General features: G+C 46.9%; 1 pseudogene; it reads right to left on the bottom strand.

Moving 5' to 3' along the window:
* Nucleotides 1-9,326: 9,326 nt before the first annotated feature.
* LOC144163860 (uncharacterized) lies at nucleotides 9,327-19,189 on the bottom strand (annotated as a pseudogene).
* Nucleotides 19,190-19,880: the final 691 nt, after the last annotated feature.

The following is a 19,880-nucleotide window of genomic DNA, read 5'->3' as shown; positions in this document are numbered from 1 at the left end:
GAGTACCCTTTTTTACTTGTTTATTGTCAGCAGCAACGGAAGGAGAACGAGCACTGTCTTCAGCCTTGAGCCGGGGGTCACAGCCGGTGGCGGCACCATTGGGCACCATACGGAGACCACCGAGGGACACACGCGGTACTATGGCTCGCATAAAAAGATAAATCACAAAAAGGCAAAGATAAAAAACACCTTGCGCCACAAGACTCCAAAACGCCGTTTAAATAACACAACCAAATGACCAACGGCGTGCACTATCGCTATGTCGCCGCAGTCGATGGCCTGCCCACGAACCTAATGCGTCAGGAAACCTTGTAATCATAACAATTGAACTACGCTACTAATAAAATTGTTGTAGAGCGCTTTCGAGGTTTTACTGTTCTATTGTTGTTTAAAGCGGCAGTGATGGGAAAAAGGCTGATATTTATTGCTTTTCTGTACTGTTTAGTGCGTAAAATCTATCATTTGAATATTAAAGGGATTTAAGATTTGCTTCCTCTGCAATTGGCGGCAGAAGAGAACACACCCTGCGGTGTTTGCGGCTGTAGTAAACTGCTCTAATTCTTTTCCACTTGTTTGAAGTGGCTCCTAATGCTGAGCCAGCCATCGAAACGTTTATGACGATTGATTTTTCTACGAATATATAACGGAGGAAATACTTCCGTCCATGTGCTGTCTTTCCTCCGTGTGCTGTGGCTCATTGGAAGCCGCCGTAGTTCCCACAGCTACTTCGCTTGCCTTTCAAAATGCGTTTTGTCCCTCCAGAGCAGAAACCCTAAAACAAGGGTACCATTTCAAAAGTGAAAGCTCTGCTACTCCAGTTAGAAAACCAAAAATCCCTTTCTTCCGTCAAAGTAACCCAACGCATCGGGCGGTTCCGAAGTGAACGCTTCTAATCCCACCCTGGTTGAAAGGGTGGGCGTGGAGAGGGGGATTGCGGGAAAGGGTGCAGCCACGTGCTACAAGAAAATGGCGCATGGAGGTGCTGGCTGCCACAAAGTTCCCAGCGCCTTCGTACCTACGGTGCCATCTGTGCCGAGGATCTTCTGTGTTCTGCCTTCCGGTGCAGTTGCGTGAGTGTTAACTCCGCATTTTCGTCGCGAAAACCAAAATATCCCACGACAAATTCGGTTTACACGCTTTAACCTAGGCCCGGGTTTTTCTGCTCTCTAAAAATTATCGAGACATCAACTATGTAAAAGCTGTGCTTTCGTACTACTGCAACGAGTTTCATGTTTAATTGTTCTTTTCCCATGCTGGAAAACATGAAGCGCGTCTCCACGGTCCATGACTGGGTGCTCGTTGAAGCGCGTCTGTTTCCTGTAGTCTATATTACAGTGGAACCCCGATAATACGACCTTCAAGGACCACGAAAAAGCGTCGTATGACCTGGGCGTCATAAGACCGGGGTGCTGGTAAATGCGGTCCTAGCAGATGGTCTCGCGCGACAGATGGGCTAAGAACTTATTCAAAACAGTATACCTAGCGCGTTCGCACATGATTTGCCAACTTTAGCTAAAATTTCCAGTTAAAAATCGCAGCATCTCCACTCCGTGGATGATGGCGAGGGTGCAGAGTAAGGGGACTCGAAATGACACCCATGCCGCGCCCCGAGTGATATCGTATTTTCGCTCCGACCTTGATTCGAGATTGAGCCGACATTGGCCCCTTGATTATTCCCTAAATAAAACTAACTCACAGCTCAAATCAAATTTCGCCTGATTTTCGTTTGATGGTGCTGTGCGCACCGATGTACGCGGCCGGAAATCGGGAGGTCCTAAGGTACTCCGCACCATTACAGGCAAGGGAGTAAGCCGTTTGACTCTGGGGTACTGACTCACGGTGGTAGCCAAATGGGTAAGACGACTGATACTGACTCAGTCTGGTCTACCAGACACAGGCTCGAATCTTGCCGGTTCGTGTGTGATTTCCGGCGATTGTAAATGCTATGCGCACGGACGCGGACGGAAATTGTGCGGTCCTAAGGCACTACGCACCTAAAAAACGCCTATGTTATGCCCCTTACCTCCATGGCGTCCAGCTAGCCCGCCAGAAAAGCGCCGCGCGCAACGTGGAAGAAGGTTTACGTGGTCGAGCAAATTAAGAGAGAAAAAGGCGTGTTAAACAGCCAAGGCAAAGCGAAACGAACGATATTACAAGGCGGAGATGAACAAATAACGGCATTGCTGTACATAGTCGAGACACCTTTTTAAAGGTCATCTGCCGTCGCTACTGTATCATAGGGCTCAACACAAAGCTGTTTTCCTTTCTCACAAGACCCACCAGCGCGGAATAGATTAGATAATTCAACATTCGCCAGTAAGCCGTGTCGCGGCGAAAATTACACCACGGTCTTCCTACAGTGATTTGCTGAGGTGATCAGCGAGTGAACCAAAATGGCGGTGCCAACGGGTACGTTACTCGACCCATAGCGTCCTGTAATATGCTGTACCTTTGCGTCCAACACGCGCGAATTGAGGCACTCTAGCAAGGAAAAGACTGCAGTAACAAAGCAGGTTTGTGAGACTATGGTAAGCAGAGAACAGAGATCTAGGGAGAACGAGCGTCGTGAAAGGAAGAAACATCGATCGAGCTTGTGGTGAAAGCAGCTGTTCGGTCATCACCCTCGTGTTGCGTGGTATGTGTTTTCGCCGTTCGTCGGTGCACGGAGAGTGGCCGCGGTCGGCGGCACAGCGGGAGCTTCAAGTTCACGGTCCACCTGCCAGCTAAACTTGGACTTCTCGTGGTAGGCGCGTTGGCGCACTGCTGCCGCGTGGAACGTCGCAGGTTAACTCCCGCTCACTAGTACCCGCCTTCTTGATTGAGTCTGTTCAGCAAGTGATGTGGGCTACCTCACCTCTGCACATCAATAAGCGTCAAACGGGGGTCAAGAATACAGAAGGTCAGGACGAGGCGGCGAAGCGGTGTAAAATAAGAGAAAAGCACCCGCTTGTCCGCGCCAAGGTCCGTCGTATCAAATGAACCACGTGCACCCGAGCCTCATATCATCACGGTTTTTATTGCAGTTTTTGTGGGGAGTTTGCCAGGACCGCGGTCATCCGTCGTAAGAAGCGGGTTGTCGTAAGTCCGAGGGACGTATCAGCGGGGGTCCACTGAAGTATGAAACCATTAATGTACTCGTATTGTCACCAACGGTAGTGTTATGGCGACGTATTGCTTGTTCACGCAGAGGAAGTAACGGTTAAACGTGACAACTTCGTGCAATTTAGAAAATAAGCAAACTCGACGTCAGCAAACCAACGAGCAAGATGGTGTGAGGAATACAGCCCTTTCTAAAGCAATTTTAGATGTGAACATGCCAATAATGGGCAAAAGAAAAAAAACTCGGAACGTGGCCTCGACATGCCTGACTTTCCTCGGTTGATTTTATTAAAGAGTGTTCGGAACTCGTCTAAGTATTCTTTATGTAGATACTGAAGTACTAGCGGTAGAGCCGACTAAAAGTATCGAATACAGTTGACAAATCGGAGAATAAAATACAAAACTTCAGTGTAAATTTGGGTTCAGGCATTGCAAAAAAAAATGGTTGCAATGGTGTGCAGACGGCATCGTCCGGCAGTCGACATAGATAGTATGATGATTACGATAATAATGTTTTTTTTTTGCTTTTAATGCCTCCTTTTTTTGAACACGGAGCAGCGGGAGGGTGAAATAACCAATTTGCGCGCTGAAGTCGAGATAATTGAGCTCACAAGCCCTAGCAGTGGCGGCCGCTCAACGCATTCTGGACTGAGAAAAGGCCAACCACCCTTCTCATTGTTATTGCTATGCTTTCTCCGCATCAGTGGCACACCTACGAAGGGGGGGGGGTTAAATTCCCACGTCCACTAAGGTCTGTCGACCCAAACCCCTCTGGAGGCCTCTTCCACGGAACCGAAATCGGTTTTCACTAAGAAATGTGTATAGTGTCGCAATCTTTTATGACCGCTTTTATGACCGGGCAATCCTGATTAACATATCCAAGGATACTGTTTGACCGGCATCGAAAAAATAAACGAAAGAAAGAGACCGAGCTTTGTGGACTTTGCGTTTGAGATCGGGCGGACCAACTTGCGAACAACTTGAAGTAGTTTAGGAAAAATTATGAGAAAAAATTTTAGTATCACAAAAAGTGTACTTGGGTACAAAATATCTCAATAGATAAGAATCCCAGGGGGTTCTAATTATTTCATGGCCCTTCCCGCCCCCCTACGTCATGCCTCATGGCGCCAGCAAAACCGGAATTAGTAGCACAATTTTTGTAAGGCCACATTACACCACTTTCAGAACATGTGTTTTCAACTTCTGTCATAAAATTTGAAATATTCGTCGTCTTCAAGAAAAAAAAATAACGATGAAATTTCCCACAGGTTGGGACACAGTATTTTCGAGCTTGGGTCCCGATTTTTACTGAAATATACTTATATCAGATTGAATTTATTTTATTTTATATGTAAGGTTACCACCTGGTTTTCAATTGTGCACGCCAGGTTACCAGGTTAACCAGGTTACCACCTGGTTACCACCAGGTTACCACCTGGTTTTCAATTGTGCAACTGTACCAGCACGACTGAAGTCGTGCTTGTCACCAAGGAGGATGGATCTATTAGGTTTTGCGTCGAATATGGCCGCCTCAATAAGATTACACGAAAGGACGTCCATACACTACTCGAATAGAAAGCGCGCTAGACTGCTTGCAAGGTGCCAAGTTCTTTTCTTCGTTAGATTTGCGCTCGGGTAACTGGCAATTACCTATGGCTGAGGCTCACATACAGAAAACAGCGTTTGTGATACCGTACGGACTCTAGGAATTCTACGTTATGCACTTTGGACTGTGTAATGCGCCAGCGACATTTGAGCGAATGATGGACAATGTTCTACGTGGGCTGAAATGACGTATCTGTTTATGCTACTCGGACGACATTGTCGTGTTTTCACCTGACATTACGGCCCAACTCCTGCTCCTTGACCTAGTCCTTACGTGCCTTACTTCGGCTGGCTTGCACATGAACATCAAGAAGTGCCGTTTTGCTGCCCGTAGACTTAGTATATTAGGTGATGTCGTATCTAAAGACGGCATCCTACCACACCCAGCCAAGCTGCTTGCGGTCCGCGAGATGCCTAAACCGAGCACAATGAAGGAGCTTCGAAGCTTTATTGCACTTTGCTTCTACTTTCCGCGATTTGTCCGGAACTTCGCGTCTTTCATCGCACCGTTGAAGCAGCTGATCGGTGAAGCCAACGAAGTTTTAAATTGGTCAACGGTTTCTGTGTGAGCGTTCGAGCCCTTACAAAGGTTTCTTACGTCCCCACCGATATTGCGCCATTTTGACCCTACCACGCCCACTTAACTTCACATGGACGCCAGGGGTACCAGTCTCGGCACTGTCATTGCTCCATGCAAGGCTGGTTTTGACGAATATGTCGTGGCAAACGCAACACGCGCTCTGAAAAAAGCGGCGTACAACTACTCCGTGACAAAAAAATAGTTCCTTGCAATCGTTTTGTCGATTGGCCAATTTCGACGGTACCTCTATGGCCGGCCATTCGAAGTAGTCACGGACCACCATCCTTTATGGTGGTTGGCATCATTGAAGGATCCGTCAGGACGTCTGGCCCGCTGGGCACTTCGGATCCAGGAGTACGACATTCGTATTGTTTACCGCTCAGGGAGAAGACACACCGACGCAGACACCTATTCTCCTTGGCCGTTGTCACCGGAAGCCACAACGTCAGCGCTGGTGTCCAATAGCGATGTGTCGTCGCTACCAATTTACGACATGGCTCTGAGCAGCGGAAGGACCCGTTGATAGCCTCAGTACAAGACTTCCTTGAAAACCTTACAAAGACGTCCGCGTCTCGCAAGATACGGCGTCAAGCAGCGCATTTCACCATTCGAGAGGAGCTCATATACTCCCGTAACTATTCCGCAGCAGGCCGGAAAGGGTTGCTGGAAAATACGGCGTCACCTGCCCTCGCAGATATTAGCATTGTTTCATGCTGACGCGCACTGTGGGCATGCTGGAACCCATCAACTCCTACTACTATGTTAAAACTGGTGAGGTATGTACACGTTTGTCGTGAAGTACAATCGTTCGTACACAGACTGCCAGCGTCGCAACACCCCTTCAAGGCACCCCACGGGAAATTTGCGGCCGCTACCATGCCCGGAACGGCCTTTCGATCGGGCTGGGATTGATTTCTACGGACCGCTTCAAAGCACTCCAGCAGGGAACCGTTATATCACCGTCGTGGTTGATCATTTGACCCAAAACCCCGAAACAGCCACCCTGGCCAGCGCATCGGCACGCGAAGTGACCATTTTGCTACTCCGGCCCTTCTTTTTACGACACAGTGCACCCAGAGATCTGCTTAGTGATAGAAGCCGGGTATTTCTCTCTGCCGTTGTGAAGGCCATGCTAAAGGCATGTGAGATTGTCCACAGAACTACGACTTGACCGCACCCACAGGCAAATGGGCTAACTAAAAGGTTCAACCGCACCCATGTTGGTATTCTTTCCATGTACATATCGTCCGAACACTGAAATTAGGACACGCATACAACATCAGTACGCAAGCGACCACAAGCACTTCACCATTTTTTCTTCTACATGGACGTGAGCTACCTTGCCTGATCGACATTATTTAGCCCTACAATACCGACGCCTACGTTGCAGGGGGTGGCCGAAAGTTAGATGGGCAGATGAGATCAAGAAGTTTGGGGCATAAATTGGTCGCAGTTAGCATAGGACCGGAGTAATTGTAGAATATTGGGAGAGGCCTTTGCCTTGCAGTGGGCGTAAATAGGATGGTGATGATGATGATGATGACCCACGCCTCTGGATGTACCACAGTTTCTGAGATGGCGAGGTACGCCTTGTCAGGTGGACAGCTTGCTCGAACGTTCACATCAGAAGACCAAGGGCGCCAAAAGTCTCCACTTGACAGCTCCCCCGCTGCACCCACGTTTGATCCTAGCTACCTTGCATGGCTTCATGAGCAATGCCCCACTCCAGGTCTTTCGGCGAAATTCCTTGCTGAATACGAGGGCCCATATAGGGTTCTCGAACAAATATCGGCCGGTATCTACCTCGTTGAGTCCGTTACCCCAACATCAGACCTTCGTTATCGAGGCCGTCAAATAGTGCACATCGAACGCTTAAAGCCGTACTACCATCCCCTTGTTGTTTCGCCCCCTTATGTCGCCGGGTTGGCTCCTCTTTTCGCCGGGATTGGGGGGGGTGATTGTACTGGAGAGAGTAGTCCCCGGCACGACGACATAAATTATGGCAAGTGTGCGCCAAACTGTCCTGTGCAACCGACGGGGCATGTGCCATAGGAAGGACTACTATGCACAGCATGATGATGGCAGGCGCAAGGTGCCTGGTGAGAGAAGAAGAGGCACGGTCAGCATCGCCTGGCACATTCTGAGAGAACACAGCGAGACATTGGTCTCCACTGCCTTGCCCGTCTCTGGTCTCTGTCTCTTTCAAGCATCTTGCTGGTTCCCAGCTATATAAACCCTGATCTCTCTTATATATATATATATATATATATATATATATATATATATATATATATATATACATATATATATATATATATATATATATATATATATACATATATATATATATATATATATATATATATATATATATATATATATATATATATATATATAAAAGTTTGTGTAATTTGGTGCCATTTTTGTGCCCTTAGCTCTGCTGCTAGTTTGAAGGTAATGTTTCTTTTCGAACTCAAAATAACTGTAACAAAGCACCACGTCGAGTAGGGTAGGAAGAGCGTGCTCAATAATCTCTATTTCCATATCAGCGTTTCGACATGCCTCCACGGTATACCTGATGTCGTCTGAATATTAGTGTACAGTGATGAGACATCCATTGTAACCAGGAAGCTTCTAGGGGGGATTACCAGTCATGACATCTCTCGCAAAAAAATGGTTCGTGTCCTTGATATAGGCCGGAATTGTGGGAACCGCGTTTTTTAAAATAAAATCAAGAGAGCTGGAAATTGATTCTATTGGAGTACCATTGCAAGAGACAATAGGGCGGCCTGGATTTCCAGTTTTGTGAATTTTGGGAAGTAAGTAAAAGCGTTCGGGTGCTGATTGGGACGGTGCCATTGGTTTTACTATGTCCTTAGTTATATCGCCATTTTCAAGAAACCGTGTGAGTTCACGAGTGATTTTCGATACGTACTGTTGTGTTTGTTCCGCAGGAAGTTCCTCATAAAATTCTCATCACTCAGTTGTTGGAGCCCTTCTTTAATGTAGTCGGTTTTGGTAATTACGACTATTGCTCCGCCCTTGTCCGCCGGCTTTATAACAATATCATCACTATGGCGCAGGGAGAGAATGACCTTGCGCCCATGAGTTGATAGGTTGTGGCGGACAGGGTTTGTTTTCTTTTATACATCCAACACGTCTCTTTCAGCATTAAAAATGTGTCCAACATTTGTCTGATGTCCAACATTTGTGTGATGCGCACGGAAATTTTTGTCTGAGTTTGTTAACCGGTCGTAGAAATATTCACGAAGGCGCAAGTTCCTCGCAAGATTTTCTAAGTCCCGGTACAGCTGAAATTCATTAAATGTGAGACCTTTTGATAGCAGTTTAAGTTCCGGTTCTAGGAGCGGTACGTTCGATAGGTTGACAACGTTGGCTCCTGGATGCGCCGAACTTTCAGATGAAGTTTGACTCACAGGACATATGCTTTTCTCCTCACCCAAAGGTACAGCAGTCGGTTTATCCGGAATGGAAGGATTCTCAGTTCTAATTTGGCTTCATGAGTATCCAACTTCCTGCCCTTAAGGGAACGATCAGGAATGAGGATATTGTCTCTCCGCATCTTTTTAAATTTTTGGTTCTATACCTCCTTGTTTTTGTGATTCGGATCTCTTGAGTTCCATTCTTGCCGTTTCGGATAACCTCCGGACTGCTCCAAAGAGAAGTTTCAAACCGCTCTAATTATAATGTATTTCTTTCACCGTGTCCAATTATTACGTGCATTAGTTGGAAGGATGCGTCCTCGAGAATATTGTTCCCTCGTGCCATTTCATCTGTATTTATATCAGTCATTGCCGTGGTCAGCCTTACCCGCAGTCCTTTAGGTATTTAAGGTGCTGTTGCATATGATTTTAAAGTAGCACTGTGCAAATTGCAGCGCACGTGCTCATCTATGCTTTTGCGAAGAGAGAGGAAGGCGCACGACCAGGGTCGTGTCGTGCAGGCCGTACCTTTAATTGTGCAGAGTCAGTCGTTACGAACACCCGCGTCAGTCGTCTAGGGGGATGGCCGGCGTGTCCCATCACACCGGCGTGGCGCAGTCTTCGGGGTCAAAGCTGTGGTGGGAGAGACCTCTGTAGAAAGGGGGAGGGGGCGCTGACATTCCTGCTGTGCCGGCGTTGCACTTGGTTTTAGACTGTTCGGTGCTCGTGCTTTGAATGATCTGTGCTGCCAGCCGAGCGCCCGGTAGGAGGTAGCGTTTTGGAAGTGCTCCGCCAGGAGCGAAACGCCTTCAAAACTTGCGTGCAGCCCGTCAGCAGCAAAGACCCTCCGTGTTGGTAGTTCGTGGAAGGCGTGGTCGATGTAGCGCACGTCTGCCCTCAACTCCTTTCGCTGGCACAGGTGGTGTACCTCGCGCACAAAACAGGAGGCCTCGCCGTTGAAGAATCTGACGAATCGCCATTCTCCCCCTCTTGCCCGCACTCTGAACCAGCGCCGACGAGGAGGAGACTGACGATTTGTCATATAGGCTGGGGACGATGATGACCCCTTCATGTGTAATGAAAGCCGTCAAGTGCCTACTCTCGAGATACAAGAGAACTAGGTGATAGGCAGAAGCTAAGTCAAGTTTCGAAAATGCGCTGGCCCCTAAAGCATGAAGCAACTCATCCATGTGTTGCAGCGGGAAGCTGTCCGGAACTGTCGCCTTGTTAGGTTAGCGTAAGTTTACACAAAGCCTAATACTGCCATCTTTCTTCTCAATGACTACAGTTGGGGACACCCATTCTGACGCATTGATACGTTCAATGACGACCAAGCTTTCGAAGCACTGAATTTGAGAAGACGCGCGTGGTCGTAACATCACAGGAAGACGGCGAAGCTTTGATGCTACCGGCTGAACACTCACACGTCCCTTAATGCTGTGAACAAAACCTTTTGCAAGACACAGCTGATTTTTTAAGAGGGAGCCAAACCTTTGCTGAAGTGCTGGTGGCAACTGCGCGGACGGCTCGAACGGACATGACACAGCTACTTGGGCATTCGGTACCGCGCTGGTCTGAAACCATTGCAGTTGCGACTCTTCAATGCGCAGATTCAGCCTTAAAGTGACGCTCTAAGTTATTTATAAATATTGTGGGATTACTAGCGCAAATTGTAGTGCGGAGTCCATAGGCCATGTTTCAACCACTCTGAGCGCGTTTACAAGAATTTAGTTAGTCGAAAAATCAATTCGAAAATACTCTCCTCCTCTCTGCACCCTCGCCCATTTTTTCCGGCGTTTTCGTGTGACGTCAGGAGGAGATGATCTGGCAATTGGCTGCGCGACTTCACGGCTCGCCGACCTTCAGACAGTCAGTCGGCCCAGCGTTTAGTCCGCCGGCCGCCGACGGGTCGTCGCAATTCGCTCGATCAGTTGAAACTAAGCCACAACACGTTTGTGAATGAAAGAATGTGCCTTTTTTTACTTTGTTAGTTTGTACACTGTACATCAAGCTCCGTGTTCGGGTCGTTCCCCACAAGCGCTGCACAAATGCACATGCGAAGCTCTGGTAAGCTAGTAGGAAAATTTAATGCCAGTTGAAGGTAGGAAAAGATTCAGCGAAGTCAATTTATGCACCAAGGAAAAAAATCAACTGAAACGTTTACCATGCAGCGCAAAACTAGAGAGCCGGAAGCACTTTTTTCCACTAGTTGAACAAGCACAGCGGTCAGCAGCACGACCACACGTCTGCGAACGCTTTTCTATCTAAGAAATGCAATTGCTATACGTGAGATATTGTAGAAGTTTGGGGACGTTGACTGCACGAGCGCTATACAATAAATAGTCACCTAAAGTACTCGAAATCCTAAAAATTAATAAAAGTGTAAACTGGCTCCTCATTATATACCTTATATATCTCACATCGGCAAGGCTGGCTCGTGGCCGAGTGGTCTGAAGCGCTAGGATTTCTATTTTGGAAGCCGCAAGTTCGAACCCCCGAGGGTGCAAGCTTTTTTTGTATGTTGATTTTTTCGTTTGCTGCCGATGTTTTCTAACCTGAGTTCACCATTTTTAGGGCCGTAACGTTCGCAGAGCGAGTTCGCAGAACGCGCGCAGACTGACACTGACGCGCTAGCCAGTTCTCGTTGGCGTGCTGTTGCCACAAGCACCGACTGCTTGCGAGCAGTGGGCACAGGCCAGAATCAGCAAACCCTTGGCCTGGGCGAACATTCTTTTTACGATACAGGGATGAGACAGGCAAACTCCGAATATGCGGGAAAAGGGCATGACATTTGAGCGTCTGCGGTGACGCGGAGGGCGTTCATCCACTGCTGAGGCCTCGGCTAGTGATTTCTAGGATGCCAAGCCGTCCTGGGAGGCTTATATTAGGCATATTACAGCCGACAATATGGCAGAAGTGCGGTACGACGATTACTCAGATATCGAGAACGCCCATCCAACGATGCCGTCGGATGTCAAGCACCTTGTTTTACAGAACCGAAACCGAAATTTGCCTAAATGCTAACCTTGGACATTGTCCAATCACGGTGCCGCCTCCTCCCGACGTCGTAGCCTTTAGTTGGTGCGGCCGCCACAGACCGCACATGGTCGTTTTTCGTCTTTCCTGCTTTATAAAATATTTTCCAACTTATCAACCGGCTAAACGATGAAAAGTGTGGTAATTTGGGCCAGTCTACGCAGTGCAAGCAAAACTGGGACTTTGACAAATTCACTTCAGTGTCCCTTTGACACCATCCAAACCTACGAGAAAAGTGCCCTGTTCGACGACATAAAACAAGATCGGTGCGCTGCGATTGTCGAAGGAAACTTCGGAAAAGAAGCAACCTCGAAGCAAAATTGGTCATTTGGAATACTCCAAAAGTGTTACACGAGGAGCGAAGAGAAGGGGCACACTTTGAAATTGCTGGTAAAACACCTTCCCCAAAATATTTGAAACGGAAGAGTCATAATAGACTAACGGTTTCAAATTGACCGGGCGGAATTGAACATTGAGAAGTATTGCAGGTGCAAGAGGCTGTTGATTCACAAGAACCTGTACGGTTTCATCCTGCGAGGCTATGAGCTCAAACATCGTGGACCGTGGACCGTGTCGTGTTGCAAAAATTTTTAAAATGCCCGATACGGCAACAAAAGAAGCATTTTTCCCTTTAGCTGGGCAGCGTTGCCATGAAGCGCGATTCTGGCTAGAACCACATCGAAAACAACGGGAAATATTCGCGTGTTGCTGCAAATAAGATGGAATACGCTCTCGAGACGGGGGGCGATTCCCATGCGTAACTGGCTTATCACGTTGACCGACAGTAGGAGCGCGCGGCTGTGAATGCGGTGACGGCAATGACGCACTGTCTTTTGTGCAGGAATGCGCAGATACTGGCTGTACAGAAACAGAAAAGTTCTTCATTTCCACAGATGCTTGCTCGATTTCATTCTCTAGAGCAGCTGCCTTGTCAAATGACAGCGAAGCCCCTTCTAGCAAAAGACGTTCCTGAATGCAATGCAACGACAGACCGGCAACAAACTGGTCACGTAACGACTCTGCTGGCGATTTAAACGACCACAACGCGGCGAGCTAAGAAACGGCGGTCACGTACTCTTAAAGGAGCCATGAAGAGAAAACACAAGTTTGGTTCATTCGAAAGATTGCCTCGTTAGAACCATAACGACACCACTTATAACGCAAACTTCGCTCAAATAAGCTACATAATTAGGAAAAACGGGAATGGTCATGCGACCCACCAGCTCATTTCCCGCAACAGAACCTATGCCGTCACATGGGCTAAGCTCTGCGATTGGCGGAGGCCGGCAAAAGCAAACGCATGTTAGGCAGGGCTTACAGTTTGCATAGCGAGCTAAATGCCCGTGAAACATACTGCACATTCTTTTTATGACAAAGAATGGTGGAGTAAACGGTTGAAGTTCCGAACGAACACGCAAGCGTGTGCGCCAATGCGTACGAAACAACCGCCTGGCCGAGCTCGACATCTCGCCGTCGCGAGGCGCTCTGACCTTGGAGGAAAAATGCCGCAAACACCGCGCATTGACGCTCGTATCTTTCTGGTCGAAGCAGAGAGCTCGCGCGAACGGCTTTCCATACACGACACCGGCCAACTGGCATAAGCGATACTGCTACTGAAGTTGAACTATTATTAACCGTAATAAAAATACGGCACATACGTACCAGTCTGTATTCGTCCGTGGCGACGGCGCTGACGAGGCAGCGGTGCCGACGGCAGGGCGTTCGTCTGTTGTGGCTATCGCGGAATGGTCGCTTTTCCGTCCACCGCGTATCCCACAACTCTTGCCGCTCGTGCACTTAGAAGCGTTGAGCGTTCAAGTGGTGTGAGGTTGTGAAATGCAAGCCCGAGCTCCTCGGCGAGAGTTTTGTTCTCCGGATCAGGCGATTCCATGACTAGGGCTGCGGGTGCACTAGGTTTTACTAGCATTTTTAAAATGGCCGCCGTCTCGGTCGACTCCCGCGTGTGGGTGCTATATGGAGTCGACATACTAAGTATCTGTTTCATGGACCGGCTCTATGACGCCATTGTACACGTCACGGAATGTTCAATTTTAGCGGGAGATTTAAAATTTTGGCTTAAATTGCCTTATTTCTCAGTGAATAAAGCATCATTTGCTTCCGGGAAAGCGCTTGGGGTACTATGAAACACCTAATCTTTCGAATAAAACAAACTTTTGTTTTCTCTTCATGGCTCCTTTAAACAGACACGTCCGGGGACTGAATCCGGTGGTGAAATCGGAGCGCACGACGACCAGGTTGCGGGTGGTATCGAAGTGCTTGTCCACTGTCGCTACCGCGGATGTATACACGTCTGGCGTAGCTGCGGTGCCTCCCTTCTCCTCTGTATTCTCTGCCGCCTGCAACACAGACAGTATGTTTAAAATACGTTGATCGTCAGGTCCCAAGGAATATAGCAGAATAGCCTTGCGACGATCTGGGGGGAACTCTGAAGCACCAGGGGCGGTATTATCGTAACTGTCCCTTTTGAAAACAACGTCCCTTTTGAGTCCCTTTCATCATGACGTACTTCCGATTAAGCAGTGGGCGTTGGCAGTGGGTTTGTTGCGCTTGCGTTACGTCACTTCCGGTTGTTTGTTTTCAGTCAATCAGGGCTCGCCAAAAGGGACACTTTTGAAAGGGACGCAAAAGGGATAAAACTCGAGAATACACCCCAGATACGATCAGGTAAACCTCGAACATGCGGTGCCATCGTGACCACGGCTGCACAGGGCGACCGGGTGTCGGTAGGAACGGCTGCAGTAGGGCAATGCCGGCGAAAGCCATCAGGTAGGCGTGCTGATTGGGACCCGGGGAATAACATAAAAATGCGGTTCTAAATCCCCGTCGCGATTGTAATAAAGGAGTGAAATGACCAGCACCCAGCCACACTTGTGACATACTCCTCTTTAATAGACGTTGCACAAATATATACACACACAAGGACACAGTGTAGCAAACTTCAAAAACTGAAACAGAAACTGAAACAACGTAACAATGTACAGGATAGAACACTACTCTTTTGAAGTTTTATATATTTTATATTGTATGTTTATAAATTAAGATTTATTTGTATTACTGATATTTGCCTTTATATTTGTTCATTTTATTTTTATATACGTATATTATTATATTTGATATTTTTGTCCAAATATCAACCCCCCTCCCCCCCCCCCCCAGATAAGAATCCGTGGTTGCGCGAAAGCTCCCCCTCACTGATGGCGTCTTTCGGCCGAGTAAACCGCACTGCGGGAAAGCACACTTTTAACAATGGGTTTCACAAAACAATGATGTTGATCAGCGAAGGTACATCAAGCACCTCACGAAAAAAAAATGGTCTCGGCGTGGTACCAGTCAAGAATGGGTCCCTCGTATTACGAAGCCGACGCCTATCCGACTACGCTATTCCGACATTATCGAAGAAGTTTGGGTGTGTGGAATTTAAGGCGGGTAGCATGCGAGAAAGATTAGCATTCTAACCATCTTTCTGAACAAATGGGCTTTGGTTTTTGTGTTTATTTACCTCGACTGCACTAGGGTCATTTCAGATAAGATAGAACAAAGCTTGTGTAGTCCACCCCTTCAATTAGCTTGAAATTTTTTTACCTCATTCACGCATGTACGTAATGTGCGGATTCACAAACATTTTTGTCGGAAAAAATTTTGGCCACCTAAAAAAATTGAAACACATCCGCGTGGACCCCGGCCGATACCTGCCCATGCGCCGTGGCCAAATGTAGAGACGTCTACCAAAAAATATAGTAATCAGGCGGGAATGATAATTTTTATGCCAAATGTACGCCTGGTGTACATGTCGCGCCCAAGATATCGTTGGCTAGAAAAACATAATTTTTCTAAAAAATTTGCAAGTCTTGCTCAGAGCGGATTTTGTTGTGTACTTTGCGGGCCAGTATTATCGTAAGTAATGGAGCTAGGGCATTCTAATTTGAGTGAGGCCTGCTCCTGGCAAGCATAAAAAATCGCCATAAATATCGTGTGTGTGCACACTACGGTTAAAAAGTAAACGGCGCAAAAGTGTGGAGAAAAAACTAAAACACTCCGAGTGGAGAGGCTTATTAAAAAAAACACTTCTTCAATATTGTATAACTTCTCCCCAAATGTTAACATGTGAATGTACTTCAATGATCATTAAAAACTTGTTGCATCATTCTGTTCCTGACGCGCCTACAGCGCGAGAAAAAAGCCTGTTCGGCCAGGTCTTCACAAGATCCTGAGACACGAAACAGTGAGAGCAACTTCCAGTGAATGTGCAGATATTTGATAATTTTTTGTACCAAAGGCAAATGATTACTTATTGATAGTATTACAGAGAATGCAGAAGCGAAACTGAAATTTTTATGTGAATGTTGGAACGAAAATAAACAATCTGCGCAACGCTAAACGTGTACTCTTCGAAGAAAAAAGCGGAGGAACTCCAGATTCACGCGCATTTAAAAAAAAACGCTGCATCGAGTTTTATTAAGCTTCCCACAGATATTTTCCTCTAAACGTACTTGTGTGAGCCATCGAAATATTGTGCGTCATTCTAAGCACACCCAGGATACTGTCGTGCGGTGGCGAAACCGCTGCAATGTATAGTGGTAAAATGCGGAATTTGAAGATCTTCCGGTCTATTTTTATAGCTTCCTCTAGATTTCACCAACAGCGGTCACTCTTTATCTTGCATTATCAACGCACTTTTTTTGTGCGCACTGCTGCCGTGATGCGCTATATTTGTTGTATAAGATCACCTATTTTACAAGGTGCGCGCAGTCTTGTTTTTTAAGTCGCCTGGACGTAACTTTCGTTCGCCAGCAATCAAAGGTTCAACGGTAGCCCGTCCGATCGGCAGCAAACATGGCAAGTATTAAAAACGGACATCGGCCACACATGACCCCGCCTTGGGTAACAACTCCAGGTAGCGGGTCCCTCTTCGCTCCTTCTCCGGGCACACTGTTTCAATTACCGAATTAGCGAACAAACAGGAAGGCAAACGCCCTTGAGCCCGGTGGGGTCCGAGACGACACATGTGGGATTTTAATCATCATTTCATCACTTTTCATTATTCCTTTAGGATTCTGATTTTATTATTCTTTTTGTATATATTTAGCTTGTTACTCAGTCTCTTTTGTCATAGTTTTGCGGTTGCAAGCGATGACGTCTGTCATGGCCAATGACTGTGCGCATGCCTGCTTGGGTTTAGAACAAATCAGGCTGTGGGTAGACGGCAATCTCCCACTGAACTCCAAGGCGGCTTATGTGAGTTGCGGAGCTGCCAGTAACTTTAAAAACAGGTACCAGCTTCATGAGTTGCGAAAGAGCGACGTGCCTGAAACGCAACGCCTATTCTCCGCAACAGGGCATGGAAAGAATGCCTGCGACGCATTTGGGGGAATCGTCAAACAACAGGCGACACTTTACAACCTAAGAGAACCACTAAGAAATGCTATTCAGACGGCAAAAGACATGGTAACTGTGTTGTCTGAGAAGATCCAAGGCGTTCACTTCATAAACCTCGAGGGGAACGAAGTTTTCAGCTATCGCGAAACAAAAGAGGAAGAATGGCGAACAGTGCGTGCCTTTCCCGGCATGCAGTCCTGACACGTTTGGCGTTTAAGGTAGTCATCAGAAGCAGATATATGCGAACTATACTCAGCGCGGACTGTTGGTGTCCCTTTGATGAGACTGCGAACATGATGCTGCAAGCAACGTGTAAATAAACAGCAAGTAGCTGCACGGTAATAATGGGGTGCCGATGGAACTTTCTCATGTCAAACTTTTACTTCGTTAATGTCTCTTGGCGATTCTATTCTCCTTATCGAAAAAGATATTCTGCCCTTTCCACAAAATAAATAAGGGAAATCTGCAGAAAGTCACAATCGTCGTTTTTTGTCTCAGCTCCTTGTGACGAGGATGCTTGACAAGGCTCTTTTGCGTTTCAGTGATCAAACGGATGTGAGTTTATTTAATGGCTCACGCAAACAAATTAGGAGGAAAATATCCGTGGAAAGCTTCATAAAACTCGAAGAAGCGTTGTTTTTAACTGCGCGTGAATCTGGAGTTCCTCCTTTTTTCCTTCGGAGAGTACAGGCTTAGCGCTGCGCAGGTTATTTATTTTCGTTCAAAAATTCACATAAAAGTTTGAGTTTCGCTTCTGCATTTTCTGTAATACCATCAGAAGTAATAATTTGCCTTTGGTACAAAAAAATTATCAAATGTCTGCACACTCAGTGGAAGTTGCTGTCACTATTTCTTGTCTCCGGATGTTGTGAAGACCTGGCCGACCAGGCTTTTTTCTCGCGCTTTAGGTCCGTTAGGAACAAAATGATGCAACATGTTTTTACTGATCATTGAAGTACATTCGCATGTTAACATCTGGGGAGAATTTAAGCAATATGTAAGAAGTGTTTTTTTAATAAGCCTCTGCACTCGGAGTGTTTTTAGTTTTTTCTACACACTTGCGCGCCATTTACTTTTTAACCGTAGTGTGCACACACACGATATTTATGGCAGCTTTTCATGCTTGCCAGGAGCAGCTCTTTCTCGAATTAGAATGCTCTAGCTGCATTACTTCCGATAACACTGGCCCGCAAAATACACAACAAAATCCGCTCTGAGCAAGATTTGGAAATTTATTACAAAAAATGTATGTATTTCTAGCCAACGATACTTTGGGCGTGAAAGGTACAGCAGGCGTAGAATAAGCATAAAAATTACCATTCCCGCCAGATTAGTATATTTTTTTGTAGACGTCGCTAAATTTGGCCGCGGCGCATGGGCAGGTAGCGGCCGGGGTCCGTGCGGGTGGGTTCCAAATTTTTTTTAGTCGGCGAATAGTTTTTTCCGCCGAAAATATTTGTGAATCCTCACATTACATACATGCGGGAATGAGGTAAAAAAATTTCAAGCAAATTGAAGAGGTCGAACAGCCATGCTTTGTTCGATGTTTTCTGAAATGAGCCACTAAATGTTTTACTCACTCAAAAACTCACTCACTCGCTCACGCACCCACTCACTCACTCACTCACTCACTCACTCACTCACTCACTCACTCACTCACTCACTCACTCACTCACTCACTCACTCACTCACTCACCAACTCACCCACTCACTCACTCACTCACTCACTCACTCACTCACTCACTCACTCACTCACTCACTCACTCACTCACTCACTCACTCACATACTCACTCACTCACTCACTCACTCACCAACTCACTCACTCACTCACTCACTCACTCACTCACTCACTCACTCACTCACTCACTCACTCACTCACTCACTCAGTGCCAATGCCGAGCCCTTTACACTTTTCACATTGCAGGCGTTATTTTGTTTAGCAGCAATGAAACGTCGTGAATAGGAAGGGGATAATTTCATCAGATATTTGGATGTATGTAATATTTACTTACCCCGGATCGCAACCATGAGGCAGAGATATATAGAAGGATAAGAATGGGGTAGAGTGCATACGGGAGACATTCTCAGATAATAAATGGCAGCCGCCTATCATCGTCTCTGAAGAAGAAAGTGTATGACAGCTGCACCTGACCGGTACTCACGTACGGGGCAGAAACGTGGAGGCTCACTAAGAGGGTTCAACTTCAATTGAGAAGGACTCAGCGGGCAGTGGAGCGGTAGATGATAGGTGTAACATTACGAAACAAGAAAAGAGTGGACTGCGTCAGGGAAGAAACGCGTGTTAAGGGCATATTAGTTGCCATTAGGAAGAAGAAATGCACGTGGAAAGGGCATGCAATGCGAAGGCAAGATAACGGTTGGTCATAAAGGTAACAGAGTAGACTCCTAGAGAAGGGAAGCGCTGCCGGGGGCTGCAGAAAGTTAGATTGGCAGATGACATCAAAAAGTTAGAGGGGATAAATTGGTCGTAGTTAGCACAGGACCGGTGTAATGGAGATAAATGGGAGAGGCCTTTGCCCTGCAGTGGGCGTAGATAGGCTGGTGTGGATGATGGTGATTTTTTAGAGAACCTAATGCCTTCTGGTCATGAAGCGGTGCGTCACCGCTCGGCAGAGGTTGCTTTGCCTAAATGGAAGTACAGGACAGCGGGTTTATTCGTAAATTACACGGCCTGTCACAAAATTCCTAGTTCGGAAGA

This window comes from Haemaphysalis longicornis, unplaced genomic scaffold (genome assembly GCF_048455015.1).
Source record: "Haemaphysalis longicornis isolate Haplotype H1 unplaced genomic scaffold, Haemaphysalis longicornis Haplotype H1 scaffold_13, whole genome shotgun sequence".
In the NCBI taxonomy this organism is placed as follows: domain Eukaryota; kingdom Metazoa; phylum Arthropoda; class Arachnida; order Ixodida; family Ixodidae; genus Haemaphysalis; species Haemaphysalis longicornis.
This window is presented reverse-complemented; position numbering and strand designations above follow the sequence as displayed.